General features: G+C 41.2%; 1 protein-coding gene across 2 annotated transcripts in view; it reads right to left on the bottom strand.

Annotated features, from left to right (window-relative positions):
- The window catches only part of CACNA1C (calcium voltage-gated channel subunit alpha1 C), a 493,329-nt gene that overhangs the window by 170,192 nt on the left and 309,456 nt on the right, over positions 1–13,681 (bottom strand). The gene's annotated exons all lie outside the window — the stretch shown is intronic.

Below are 13,681 nucleotides of genomic sequence, written 5' to 3'. Positions count from 1 at the left end.
TTAATTGATTTAATATTCATCCTAGGATATACCCAGTGCTCTTGAGAGTGTAATGAGGACCGGCACACTGATGAACAAAAAGCATTCTCATTTTAAATGTAGCTTCATTATCACCCACGCCATGGAAGTGCTTCAGTGTACTGCAGATGTCTGGAGTAGATAATATCTGCGTGAACCAATGTTCTCTGTTAACAAAGCAATTCTTGTGAAATCAAAGGCTTGCACCATAAACATGAGATGACAAGGTGCTTGGACAGTCAAGGGGAACATGTACCACCAGAAGATTTACAGGAGCTTCAGCTAGCTTAATTAGAGAAAAGCTTCTTGAGGATAATAAACCAACTTTGAAGAAGAGATGAGCTACTGAATACTGTTAGCATGAATCGACGTGTGTGCTGTGCAGCACCCTGTTAGGGCAGCCTGCTTTTAAACCCAGATGATTCCACTAATTAGCAAGCTTACATACATTACCATTAAAGTATTCAGAGAGTTTCTAAAAGTTTAAAACCACTAACTATGCGGCAACTTTCGAAATGTCCTGTTAGAGGTAATGAATGGCACTTGTAGAAGGGAAAGGGAAATATGCATATTACTGTGCTCCCCACATTGCTGCGACAGAGCTGCTGCCAGTAAGTTACTTTATTATTCCCCGTTCAGGCAGCCACTTGCAATATGAACAGCTCTTGCAAGGAATGGCATGAGGAACCAGGCCTGGACAATTGGAGAAGTTGGTGTAGTAGCAAGGGGGTGGAGAACAGGGAGAACAGGAACTCCTGTTCTCCTGTTACTGGAACAGGTTGCCCAGAGAGGTGGTGGATGCTCCATCCCTGGAGACGTTCAAGGCCAGATTGGACGAGGCCCTGAGCAACCTGATCTAGTTGGAGATATCCCTGTTCCTTGCAGGGGGGTTGGACTAGATGACCTTTGAAGGTCCCTTCCAGCCCTAACCATTCTATGAACAGATAAAGTAGGATTAAAGGACTAGGGGAGAGTCAACCAAACAGAGAAACTTTTAAAATAAAAACCCACACGCTTCAAAACACATCAAATTTGTGTTCTGGAACTAGAGAGGTGCAGGTCAGGGTAAATCAAGGCAAATCATCTCCTTCCATGCAGACACTAAGCTTTTTCTAACTAATGGTGAGAACTTCTACACACTTTGACATCCTCTTTCCCTGTGCAGAGGAAGAAAAGACAATCGGAGTTATAAAAAAAGGACTTCTCCGTCCCAACCCATGCATGTTGTTAATCTTTGCACACTGCGACACACACGTATTGCCCAACGTGGGTGTTCACAGCATGGGGGCAACACAGTCCCACCCACCTGATGCTCTCTCTAATACACCACGGCACATCTGCAGCCTTTTCCCGCTCGCAGAGGTAAGGCTCGCACTCCTAGCAATGAGCTGTGCAGCTTATAATCTTGATTAAATCAGAATGCCTGGGACCTGATGGAACCGAGAAGCTGGCCTCTGGATTTCAAGTAGGTGATGCCCATAACTGCCTTCCCACAACAGAGAGAAAAAGCTGTGCTTTTTCACCGCTTTACAGAGGCTGGCAACGCCATCGGTGGCCAACCATAAATGCAGAGTCCTGACCTTATAGCCTGGCACGTAACTACAAAAAAAAATGGTTTTCAAGTATTTGGCATTCTAAATGTACTTATTCATTCATGGAAGCACTCTCCACGTGCTGGACACTCTACAGGACACCTGTGAAGGTACAGCATCTGCCTGGAGGAGGTCACTCCAGGCTGGACAAAGATTACTGTACGGAGGTTAGGGAACGGGCTACAAAAGGGATTGTTTGCAGTTTTTCAGCCTGCGCTTTTCTTCTGTTAATAATTGAAGATCTTAAACAGCTCCTAGTATTTATTTTAAAAGCACTGCAGTTTACCTTTAAAAGAAAACCTCTTGGCTGCACTCCATTGGCTGACACTGACTCCATAAATGTTTCAGTAAGCAAAACACCATTAATGCCATTCCCTGGGCTCACAGAATTTTGCATTTATTTAAACTGATAAAGCGTTTTAAATATTTATTACATGTGAACACCAATGCTTTTTATACCAGGTCAACTCCTTTTCAGCCTCTAGAGGACTGTGTCAAGTCAAAGGTTCAGGAGACAACTGGGGAATGGAGGGAATGAGGAAGAGAAGGAAAGGAGCTTATACCATTCTCAAAGCTATGGGATGTTAGGGATGCTGCAAGTGTTTTAGAGCTATTACATGATGCTATATTCTTCTCTCAGGAAGACAATCATGAAAGGGGTTGGTTGCTGTCTCATCAATTCAGCCTATTATTGAAGAACGTGCTTATCTGTAAGCATGTAAGTGTCTGCACCTAAAGCAATGGGATTACCTACACACCCCATCGTGTACTTACAAGCTTTTGTTGGATTTTGACCAATGCTCAGCAAGATGGCACAAAAAAACCCCCACGTGCACTCGACCCAGCTGCTAAAATGTACTTGGCATTGCTGTGTTGTGGCACATATCCAGGGAAACTAATGGTAGGTCGGTCTCAGAAAAAAACATTTGGGCCTTTCCAAGCACAGCTCCATCTCACATTTTCACATGCCTTCAATTTTGGATCAAACTTGGTTTGCTGGACAGGGTGGTTTCCTGTTCTAATCATATTAGTGGTCCAGATCTTCAGAGAAAGCGTATCCTGAGTCTGCTCCTTCACTGGTTTTGCAGGGCTATAATTTTGCCTACACCATGGGCTCGCCTGAACCAGGAGCACGAGCAGGCACAACCTCATACAAACGACCTTCTGGGAATGAGCAGGAGTAAAAGGAAAAAGAGAGGACTTTCGACTCCATCCATACCTCCCCTGCCTCCTGATACACACACACACAGATTTTCGTACTTAAGCCAGTGCCAAGGGTGTGGGAGGTAATTATTTTTCTGCTAATATAGTTCAGAAGAAAACTACTACTTTCTGCAAGCAAGGAGGAAGCAGGGGAGGATTGGTGACTCAGCACGGTGCCTGAGTCAGATCGCTTCTGGGAACCACTCTTTAAGTGGTGGAGTTTATGCTCCATCCCCAGCCACGAGCTAGGCCTGCCCACCAATCACAGCTATTTCTGATAACACACTAAGAGACTACCTCTCCAGTTATCTCTATTTCCATAGCACAAGCAATACAACCAGTAACGTTCCCCAAAGTGCATGTTCATCATTCCATAAACGTAGGCATTGGCTGAGAAAATGGAAAAATATTAAATATTCATAAATATGAAAGGTTTTAATACCAATTTTAAAGGAAGAGTGGAAAACAACAGACATTTTTATCACAAAATGGTCCACGGTCATAGCAAGATATCCAAGATAAGTCCGTCTGCAATGATTTGTGAGGGAAAACATTGAGGACTTGCTTCACCGGTGTTGCAAAGGGAACTCTAATGACACAGTTCAGTTAAGGACAGGTGTACAGTAACAATTTGGGGAGGTAGTCTTTTACTGTCTTTCTGGAGTCTCCAAATATTAGTGGCAGAGTGCTAGATAAAGCAAATTCTGTGGGTGTAGTGCAGCGCTCTTGGGGCTGCAGATGTCATTTCTATTTCAAGAATAATAGAGAAGGTCTTGGAATAAGAAGGAAAGACATGACTCAGGACAGAAAATTAGCTGAAAAAAAAGAAAGAAAAACTAGGAAAGACACTTTTCATGCTGAACAGTGCCTATTTTGGAGCAGGTAATGCCACTGAAACATATATGAACATACAATTCAAACCCATGTGTCGGAATAAATAGAAAGTTTTAGCATCTGCTCCCAACATTCTCATTCCTCTGTTTTCAAACCATGTTTTCATTGACTTTTCAAACTGAAATACACACATATAAAGAGAGATTCATATACATGGGCATGTGTACACAAACACAAGTTTTATATTTGTTAAGTCTCTGCCCTTGCCTTATCTTTTGAGGTCAGAAAGGAATAGAAGAACAAAAACAAAAGCCACACCAAAACTCAGCTCTTCCTCCTGGTTCCTTTTCTCTTGGAAAGCAACTCATCTTCAGAACCCTCTGCTTGTCAGGGCGACCTAACCTAGCCAGACAGACAATACAGCTTGCCCTCAGCATGGTGGCCACACAGCCCCAGCTTTTGGGTGCCTGAGGAAGACGGTTGGATAAATCTAAGCACTGATTTAGGCTCTTTGCCTCTCTTCTGGAAGAAACCTCTGCTACCACTCACAGAAGCATCCCTCTCCCCTCCTTGGTTGCTTTATAATTTTTTATTAGTTTTTTGTTCAAAGTATGTAAGTGTTCACTTTCTTGTCAAGTTGCTTGCTGATCAGAAGGATCTTGCTCATCTTTCCAGTCCCAACTCATTGGAAAGCTCCTACAAGCTCAACTTTGTTCTCCAGCCATTTAAACCTAGCTCAAAGCAGCTGAAGATGAGGTCCAGACAAGATCTACAGACTTTCAATATGGAAGAAAAAAAAAAGGTGTAGTGTCCCCTCCCATGAAGCTACCTGTGTATAGAGAAGGAGCATGGAGAGAGAAGCAGCAGCTAACTGCATATTGAAAACTGCACGTTACAGAAAAAAGACCGTTTTGATCAAAACCACAAATGAATTTCAGTAAGTTAACTTTGCTCCTTGTTCAAAACAGCCTCACAGTGCACTGTAGAGTAGTCTTATGCTGAGAGGGGGGAGGAGAAGGTCAAGTATTCACTGCCGGACACGGATTCTTTAGATGAGCTGAAAGTACAGCAGCTAAAGGGCATTCCAGAGCCCTGGAAGTTCCTAGGCCAGCAAGGATCAGCTGTCACCCTTTCCCAGGAAACAGAATCATAGAATGGTTTGGGTTAGAAGGGACCTCAAAGATCACCTAGTTCCAACCCCCCTGCCATGGGGCAGGGACACCCTCCACTACACCAGGTTGCTCAAAGCCTCATCCAACCTGGCCTTGAACACTTCCAGGGATGGGGCAGCCACAACTTCTCTGGGCAACCTGTTCCAGTGCCTCAGCACCCTCAGAGGGAAGAATTTCTTCCTTAGATCTAATCTAAATCTCCCCTCTTTCAGTTTAAAGCCATTGCCCTTTGTCTTGTTTTGATTTTCTGCTGACGAGAGGACCATGGACTCCGAGAAAACTATTCTTGGGCTCATTGTAAAAGTCTTGTTTATACTTAATCACTGTGAGGGATGACAAAGAGGGAGAACTTTAATTTGCCCTCTTCCTGCACAGCTATGCAAAACCAAAGACAGTCTGGCCAGAAGACTGCACCAGTTCTCAGTGAAACGATCTGTTACACTTCCACTTTTTAGATTTCTTGCTCAAGCACAGCTGTGTTAGAGAATAATCTTTCAAGCTCCAGTATAGGTGCAAATTTTGGTTTAGTACTGTGCCACAGTCAGAAAACTTGTATAGGATTGTGTCAAAATGCTGTAATGCTGGTAGTCTGGTCAAGCAAGCATAAAAAAACCCAAACCAATAGTTAAGTAACCTCTGAACTGAGATAAGGATGAAAGAGCTTTTGTTTTGGAACACCAAACGCTGTCTGCATGCAGCTCCGAGGAATTACTACACACTACTGTGTCCTAAGGATGTATTTTTTGAAACAAGGAACTATGGACATCTGCAACTGCTAAAGCATCACGGTAACAGAAGTGGGCTCAGAGAACTCGGGTCTCAATAGCGAGTGTTTGGAGGACTAGTGAGCGTGGAGCTACAAATGCCTTGGTAAAGTTGCCAAAATCTCAGGGTCAATGAGCAGCGTTGTTTGTAACTGTTTATTCTCGTAGCTCCCCAGGTAAGTGGACATTAGCCCCTTTTGCTCATTGCTAAATAATCCTTTCTGTCTTACAAATAACAAATTTAATGATAAATATAAATAAATAATAAAGAGTCTTTTAGTTGCCTGAGCTCCTCCTTCTGATGCTCTAACTTATCACTTGTGAACAGGTTTAGAAAAGGTAAAAGCTAGCAAGGTAACAAATGATAACAGGGATCCTGCAAATGTAAAAGTGCAGCCAGGGATGATAATATCACGATCTTGTGGAACTTGGAGAAAAATATATCGGCGACAAAAACAGATCTTGGAAGTTAAACACTTCATAACTGGCATACCATGAGCTACACTAAGTTTTGCCTTCTCATGATAGAAAAAGTGCAACCAAATACTGGATAAACCCTAAAACTCTCTCTTTAGATGGCCACCTACATAAAAGTGCAGCATCATTTCTGAAAAACACAGACTATATGGCCCTGGAGAAGAAAACTCACACCACCTCTTAACTTTGGATAGTTTTTAGTAGGCATAGTTGGGACTAAGCTCTGGAGAGACATAGGATGACGTTTGCAAAATCGTAGTCATATAGGGTTTTCAGGAATACTTTTGAGAACCTAAAAATAGAAAGTTACCTGATGAGATTATGAAAGAATTTAGGCAAATCACACGATGTGTGATCACTGCTGTGTTACTGGTTTGATGCACACGTGGGATTTGTCTTCTCTTTTCAAACTACTAAAAATGCTGTTAATGAAAATTTATGGTACAATGCCAAAATCCTTGAAAAGACGGAGTGAGACAAATTTGAACAACTTTGCCTCTTAGCTTTAAGAAGAGAGGTTGGATTTAGGGACTCACCTATTCAGTGGTTAAGTCCCATCTCAGAACACCTAAAATTCCAGCTTTTTTTCCTTTCCCACATTAGTAAGACTGTTGCTTTTGATTTTTGTAAATCTGATTAGACTTAAAATTCTGCTTGCAGGCATCAGAAAATAAAATAGCTTTGGAGGAAAAAATTGCCTTCTGATATGAGCAGCAAAACCTCCTTTAGCTCACTAGGTAACTCCAGGATGTTTGGACAGAAAAATTAATGGTTGCAGTTTTCACAAAGATGTATTTATCAGATGAAAGAATGGTTCTTTATTGATATTTACTTTCTTTATAACTTTCTTTATGACTTGCACAATTCAAAAGATTCTTGTACAGACTGTCATTTTATTGCTGGAATGCATTGGAACTAAACACTTATTTCTTTTGCATTTCCTTTTATTTAAAAGAGGTTGTCAGGAGGGAATCATAAGGTTCTCCTGCTGCAAACTAAACAGCTAAATTAAACTCCTTACAGATATAAAAATCTACAAATACAAATCTGAGTGGACTTTGACCCCCTCCAAAGTAAATTTTTTAAGTGAAACAATGATCTCAACACTCAAACGTGAAAAGCAAAAGATGAGCTAAAGCTTGAGTTCAAATTTTCACCTATATTATGAGAGCAAGGGTGAGACTCAACCCTAAATTCTTTCATTGGATGCTGTTTATGCTAAACACCACAACGACTAGATTTAAAATCAGCCTTTGTAAAGCATGTGTGTATGGACACACCGACATAGTGTGATTTCTAACCAAGATATCAAACCTGATTAAAAGGAACCTTATCTTTCATTAACTTCCAATACACATTAAAAACCAACGTGCAGAAAAACTCATGAGAAAATGCCAATTGCACAACGAGGTACAGCAGTTATTGCAGAAAGAATCACTAAACCCAACGGCCAATGCAAAACAAGGCAGAAATGTCAGCTAGGCTTCTAGTTTAGTAACATAAATATGAAGAAAACAAACCAACAGATTATACTTCCAAGATATATGGAAGCATTTGCTACGTCCCAGTTGTCACACCAGGTGTGTACTACTGCCTTCAAAAAGGGGAGTCCTCTGCAAGAACCATGTCTGATTGAAAAGATGAGATGCCTGAAGAAAATTTAGAGAGGAGGTTTTGTAATGTGATGATGAAAGTGAATTTCTACAGATCTTTCCACTCCTAAAGAAAAAAATTGTGTAAGCATTATGAAAAAAGTGACAAAAATAGAATTTTTATATTTTTTTCTATTTCTTTGATTCCATGAGCTACTTTCTGTCAAAAATGCTTCTGATGTAAAATGTTCAGCAGCTTTAGCATTACTGAAGTTGGAATAAAAAAAAAGATTCTTCGCAGAGGGCTAGCAGATGTTTTCTGAATTGTGATTGATGTGGCAGGGCAAACCCGGAGAAGATAATCTAAAACTGAAAAAATAAGAGGCACAGCTATCCAGACAACTCAGAAGAAACAGTTGCAACAAAGGGCAAAACACATATGGGATAGGTTATTGTTACATGTGTTAAATGAGAATTGGATTTGCTTCTGGGAAAAAATGAGATTCTAAGAAAGATGTCTGATCTCCTTCCCTTTTCCCCGGCAGAATGAAAACTTTGGTAAAACGTTAAGAGACTGGGCAGATTAGGTGGGCTGTAGTTTGCCTTTGGTAAATACTTCCCCACGATCACAACGAATTATTTGTTCCATCAGTGAACATCAGTGAGCATAGAGAAGTTTGTTAGTTGTTCCTACCAGCCAATAGTCCCGTGTTCTCAACGAGCAGAGTCACGTCAAGCCGACGTAGTTCAGAAGACAGTAACTGATTTTGGAAAAGCTAGATTGAAGAGAAGAGGGAAGGTCTCCAATAGATTTATGAAGCCACTGAAATTTTAAAATAAATTTCCTCAGATTTGCCTCCTCTCAGTTGGACTGTCTTTTTTTCAGTGCTTTGTCTTTTTTTCCTCCTATAGCGCTTGTCCAAGATGCAATATTACAAATTTAGGTCATCACTTAGAAAAATAATTTATTTGGAGACAAAACAAGAGAGTGAAAATGTATTCACTGGTTGAGAGAACTGACTGGTTCGCTGCTCTGTGCTTTGTTAATATTTCGACAACGTTTTGTGAAAATCATAACAATGACCACAGGCATCCAACAATGCTTTTGGAAGGTTGGGACAAACAGAATTAATTCTAGTGATGCCAGAGTCAGAAAGCATTCATGTGCCACTCTGTGTCCTGTGCAAAACACTCTTCTGTGAACAATCTCGTGTCCCACTTCCAAGACAAACGATACCCAGTGTGTTAATCACCTCTTCAAGAGGATGAGAAAGATTCAGGCGTGTTAAAAAGTCCCAACAGTTCAGTAACAAACTAACAGATGTACATTCACTTTAGAACAAAGGACTTCAAATCATTCCTTAGAAGGTCTGAAGTTAATAAGCAATGCAAAACTTAGCCAATTAGGAATCAAAGCATGAAATTATATTTGATGAAAGGTTGGGATGACATCGGATGCAGTAGAGATGTCATCTGGGAGAGAATGTAAGAAGAAAGCAGAGCAGATCATATCCTTACTATTTTGATCTGGAACAGCAATAGCTTCCCTCACCCGTCATGGAGACAACAATTACAAGTGAGCAACTGGGAACTCGACACACTCCTGCTGATACCAGTTAGCTACAATCTGTATGTATACTTCTGCTCCTTTACGGTCCAGACAAAAGCATATCTAAACAACAATGCAAACTGTTCTCAGGAGACAACAGATGGCATTCGCAGATTTTCAGATGCTTTAGGGCAAGCATCTTGATGGCATGGGCTCTCTTTCAGAGCCATGCTCTATGCCCATTCTGAATGAGAACTCTGGGCATTACTTGAAGAATGACTAAAAGGTGCTAGAAAGAAAGTCTAATCCACCCAGAGCACTTCTGAAAAAACCTCTTACTAAGACAAGCCAGGATTTTTTGACTATCTCCACGTCTGTTCTTTGATGTCGGCGTGGGCTTTATTTTCTTCATTTGGAAGGGACTGCCTACACCCTGATGCGGTCCCACGTTACAGTGTTGGGATTTTTTGGTGAAGACACGTTGAATAATCATGCCGACACGCTCAGTAATTGGTAGGATAAAGGCTGACACAGTTATTGGGTACATTCATAGTTAGTGCTATTTTTAAAAGAGCTCCATAGCCAAGACCAAATAATAAATATTTCCCTGTTTTCATTGGCGTTCCTTAAATATGAGAGAAATCTTTATTGCAACAAGAGTTCTGTGACTCTGCGAGTAATATTCTTTTTGCTGCACCGAGTTAACCTCTTCCACTATAAATGACATCATTCTACAGGTTGTACCGCTCAAGGTCCCGTTTGTGTACGTCCTGCTCCCAGGAATGATCTCTGCCTATGGGAGTTGCTACACTGGAATCAAATTACTCCCCTGAGTAACAGTGACCTAAGTAAATAAAGGACTTAAAACATAGTTAAGGGCACATGTTTGCAAGTTTAAAGTTAACTATGAAGAAATAAGCTTAACGAGGACATTTGGTTCAGTCTGTTCTCTCCTTTTTTTCCTCCACTCCCTTCCCATTTGTAATGAAAGCAACAAATTGGCCGCTTGAGATTAGAAACAGCTAGGCAGGGACATGAGAAAGGTGGTGCAACTTGTCCTCACACGGTGCTGTATGTGCTGGAGAGACGGTACAGATGGTTTTGAAGTCTTGTTCAAGAATGTAGGAGAACGTAAGAAATCTGCTTGAGAGCACGTTTCCTACAGCCTTTAGAGCCCAAGAGAAAAGAAAGGAACCAGACTTGGCAAAAGCTGACATTATTAAATGCAACAACAAAGTTTAAGGCAGAACTGAGATGTGGAAGTCAAATTTTGCCCAAATGTATTTGCACCAATTCCCTCTGTTTGCACATAGGTTGGACAGTAGTAAGCTGCCAAGTATATTGTCTCCTCCAGCTTATTCTACTCTTTTGTACCTACACACAAGCCTTTCACACTTTGGAAGCTTTGATCAGACCACTTCTCCTATCTCCTCAAATTGAAGGCAAGCCAGAATTCTCCACTGGTATGCTGTTTACACCGTAACCTCACATGCATCAGGAGGGTAAATTTAAGCCCCTAGCTCCACCAGTAACAGTGTATAAACATAAACCATGTGCAAAACAGATGACTGTCAAATATGCTTTGCCAGAAGCACGTATATTTAAAAAAAAAAAAATTGTCTTCCTGACTGCTAGTTAGTATTTGCTTAAAACTTAAGACTTAATATGTGCTATTCAACATATAGAAACAAGCAAAAGCTGACATTTCATAGAATCATAGAATGGTTAGGGCTGGAAGGGACCTTCAAAGGTCATCTAGTCCAACCCCCCTGCAAGGAACAGGGATATCTCCAACTAGATCAGGTTGCTTAGGGCCTCGTCCAACCTGGCCTTGAACGTCTCCAGGGATGGAGCATTTCTTTACCATATTCCAAAAATGCATGGTTCACAAAAGAGATGTCATTTGAGATTTCTTGAATTCTCTGTGTTTGTTACCCCAGCTACATTATTTCCTCGATTATATAAAACGGTGTTAATTTTCTTGGGCTGTGCAGAAAACAATGAGAAAACGCAGTTGAAAATTTCGATTGTGCACTAAAAAAAAAAAAATAAATCTCAAGTGCAAGACAAATAACTGCATTGAGTCTGTTTACTTCAATGGCTGCAAAATGGAATCATTGCAATAGATTGAGCTGGGCTGTCTCAGCGGCTGGGAAGGGCATCGCAAGCCCAAGCAGGAGGGCAACCATGGACCAGAGAGTCAGGTGCTGGAGGTGGAATAAGACAAATGACACCACTGCTCACTGAGATACAGAAAGAACTAACAACGTGTAGAGTTGCTCTAGGTCCCATCCTCACCCTCCGGTGAAGTGGTTTGGTACACCTAAGTTGACATGATGCTACAAATGACAAGAGTGGATTTCTCCTGGGAGAGGGCATTTGAGGGAAGTTCAAAATCACCATTTCATGCTCTATTCTTTATGCAGTACAGGCAGAACATATGGTTTGAGGAGCAGCGTGCCTGCAGCAGGAACTGAGCTCTCTTCACAGTGCTTGATCCTTATTTACTGCCCTAGTCTTCTCCGCACGCGGGACAGAGTGGCTTTGAGGATGCTTCCATCACACCTGAATTCAGTTTGGCCTCTAGACAAATTCAACTTTACACAGATTACACAAGAGAGAAAATGTTACGTCTGTTCCCCCCGGTCAGGGTCTCTACCTCCAAATCAGGTCTAGCTGAAGACAAGTCTTTCATACAGTACCAGTTTCTAGCTCACAGCACTAAGAGGCCTTCTGATAGGCAACAAGCATCAAACCCTCACTTCTTATAAATCATTCAAGAGCAAATTCAGTCTTGGAATCAAACATGAGATAGAGGAGTTGCTTAGTCTTACGTTAGGAGGATTGCCACGGTGAGCCTGGCATGTCCCTACTGGCTGAAACTCTAGGAGTTACTCTAAATTTTGCTGTAGAAGTCCCCTGATTTTTCTTCCAGTGAGGGGGTATCTCTGAATTACACGATCATACAGACAGAATTCCCCTATGATTTGAAATCATTAGATTAAATCACATTCCTTAAAAAAGGAGAAAAAACAAAGAAGTATCGCCAGTCCTATAGTTAAGAGCAATCTTCACTGGATAATGTGGACTACAGCCTAAACACCGTGTAAGCATTTGAAAGCCTTTCTCTCTTACTTCTCTCAAAAAACTGACCATAATTTAGCACGTACAATGTATTCAGGCAGTGTCCCACACAGACAAAACCTAGAAAGAAAAAAGTCCAATCCTATCACCCCTGGGATTTCCTTGCTTGGCCCACCTGCAACAATATGGCAAATTAATAAAAAAATCCAGCTGGATGGCTGATGGCTTTGCCAATCCAGCGTCTCTCAAACGGGCAAAATTCCCTCATTCATTACTCTTCTCATAGAGCCCTCGGGGGCATTTTATACTTCTCATCTTCATCGCTGTATGTGGTGAACGTGGCATCATATCTACACACTTGAATGGCTCAGATCTATCAGGACACTGCAAGTAAAGACAGGATACTTCCCTACATACTACAAAGTTCAGAGAAATAATCTGATTAATGCCGGAGACTTTGGGATACGAATGGAAAGAGAGTGTGGCAATGAGAAAATACTGCAATGCATATGAGGTAGAGAACATTGCTGGGACTGAGAAAGCATTGTAAATTTTAATGGAGAAGAGATTTCAGGGCAAAAGAGGACTAATTCTAAGGAGACAGACCGAAATCTAAAAATGTCTAAATTTTTTATTCACCTAGTCTGAATGTGCCCCATTTTCATATGAACTCAGAGCAATCGTGGACTTCAACAGCAGTACCATTCCGAAAAATTAGTTGCTCTAGTTACTTATTTAAATATATATAAAGGTAGTCATCCCTAGGCATTAATGCACAAAAATTCTGGTCTTGTTTCATTTTAATTAAAAAACATACTCAGCCAGTTACACACTGTTGTTTCACTGACAGAAAGACATTGCACTGTCATGAGGAGGGTGTGGATCAGGTTCTCTTGCTCATACCCTGTTTCTCAGCCAAGCAATTGTTGCATCTCCAGTAGACCAGGTAAGTATGGGTGCTACAGACCTGCCTACATTGCCTTTGAGTAACTCTCTCCTGCTAGGACACTCCAGTGAAGCCTGAACACATCACAGGATTAGCTTTTTGTGGCTCTTTTTTTAAAAAGAAGAAAGAAAAAAGATGGCAAGTTTTTGTTCTCATGGAACAGTCAAGTTTTCTCTCTAGCTTTGGTAAGGATATCATGGCCTTCTGCCCGCATAAAGCTGGGTGGTCAGCAGAGGATCCCATTGAAAATACAAGTAAGGAGCACAACATCTACTGAAACTGCATGGCTTTCAAGTTATCTAGAAGACCTTATAAGTGAGCTTGGGCAAATATCAGGCAATAACTAGTGACAGCTATGTAGTTACATGACAAAGTACAACATAAAGAGGATGAACAGAATGTATGAGGTGGTATAACTGAGCAGCATGAATAAAGGTGATAGAAATGGAA

Source organism: Tauraco erythrolophus, chromosome 4, assembly GCF_009769465.1.
Source record: "Tauraco erythrolophus isolate bTauEry1 chromosome 4, bTauEry1.pri, whole genome shotgun sequence".
In the NCBI taxonomy this organism is placed as follows: domain Eukaryota; kingdom Metazoa; phylum Chordata; class Aves; order Musophagiformes; family Musophagidae; genus Tauraco; species Tauraco erythrolophus.
Note: the sequence above shows the minus strand (reverse complement) of the source record. Positions and strands in the feature narration are given on the sequence as shown.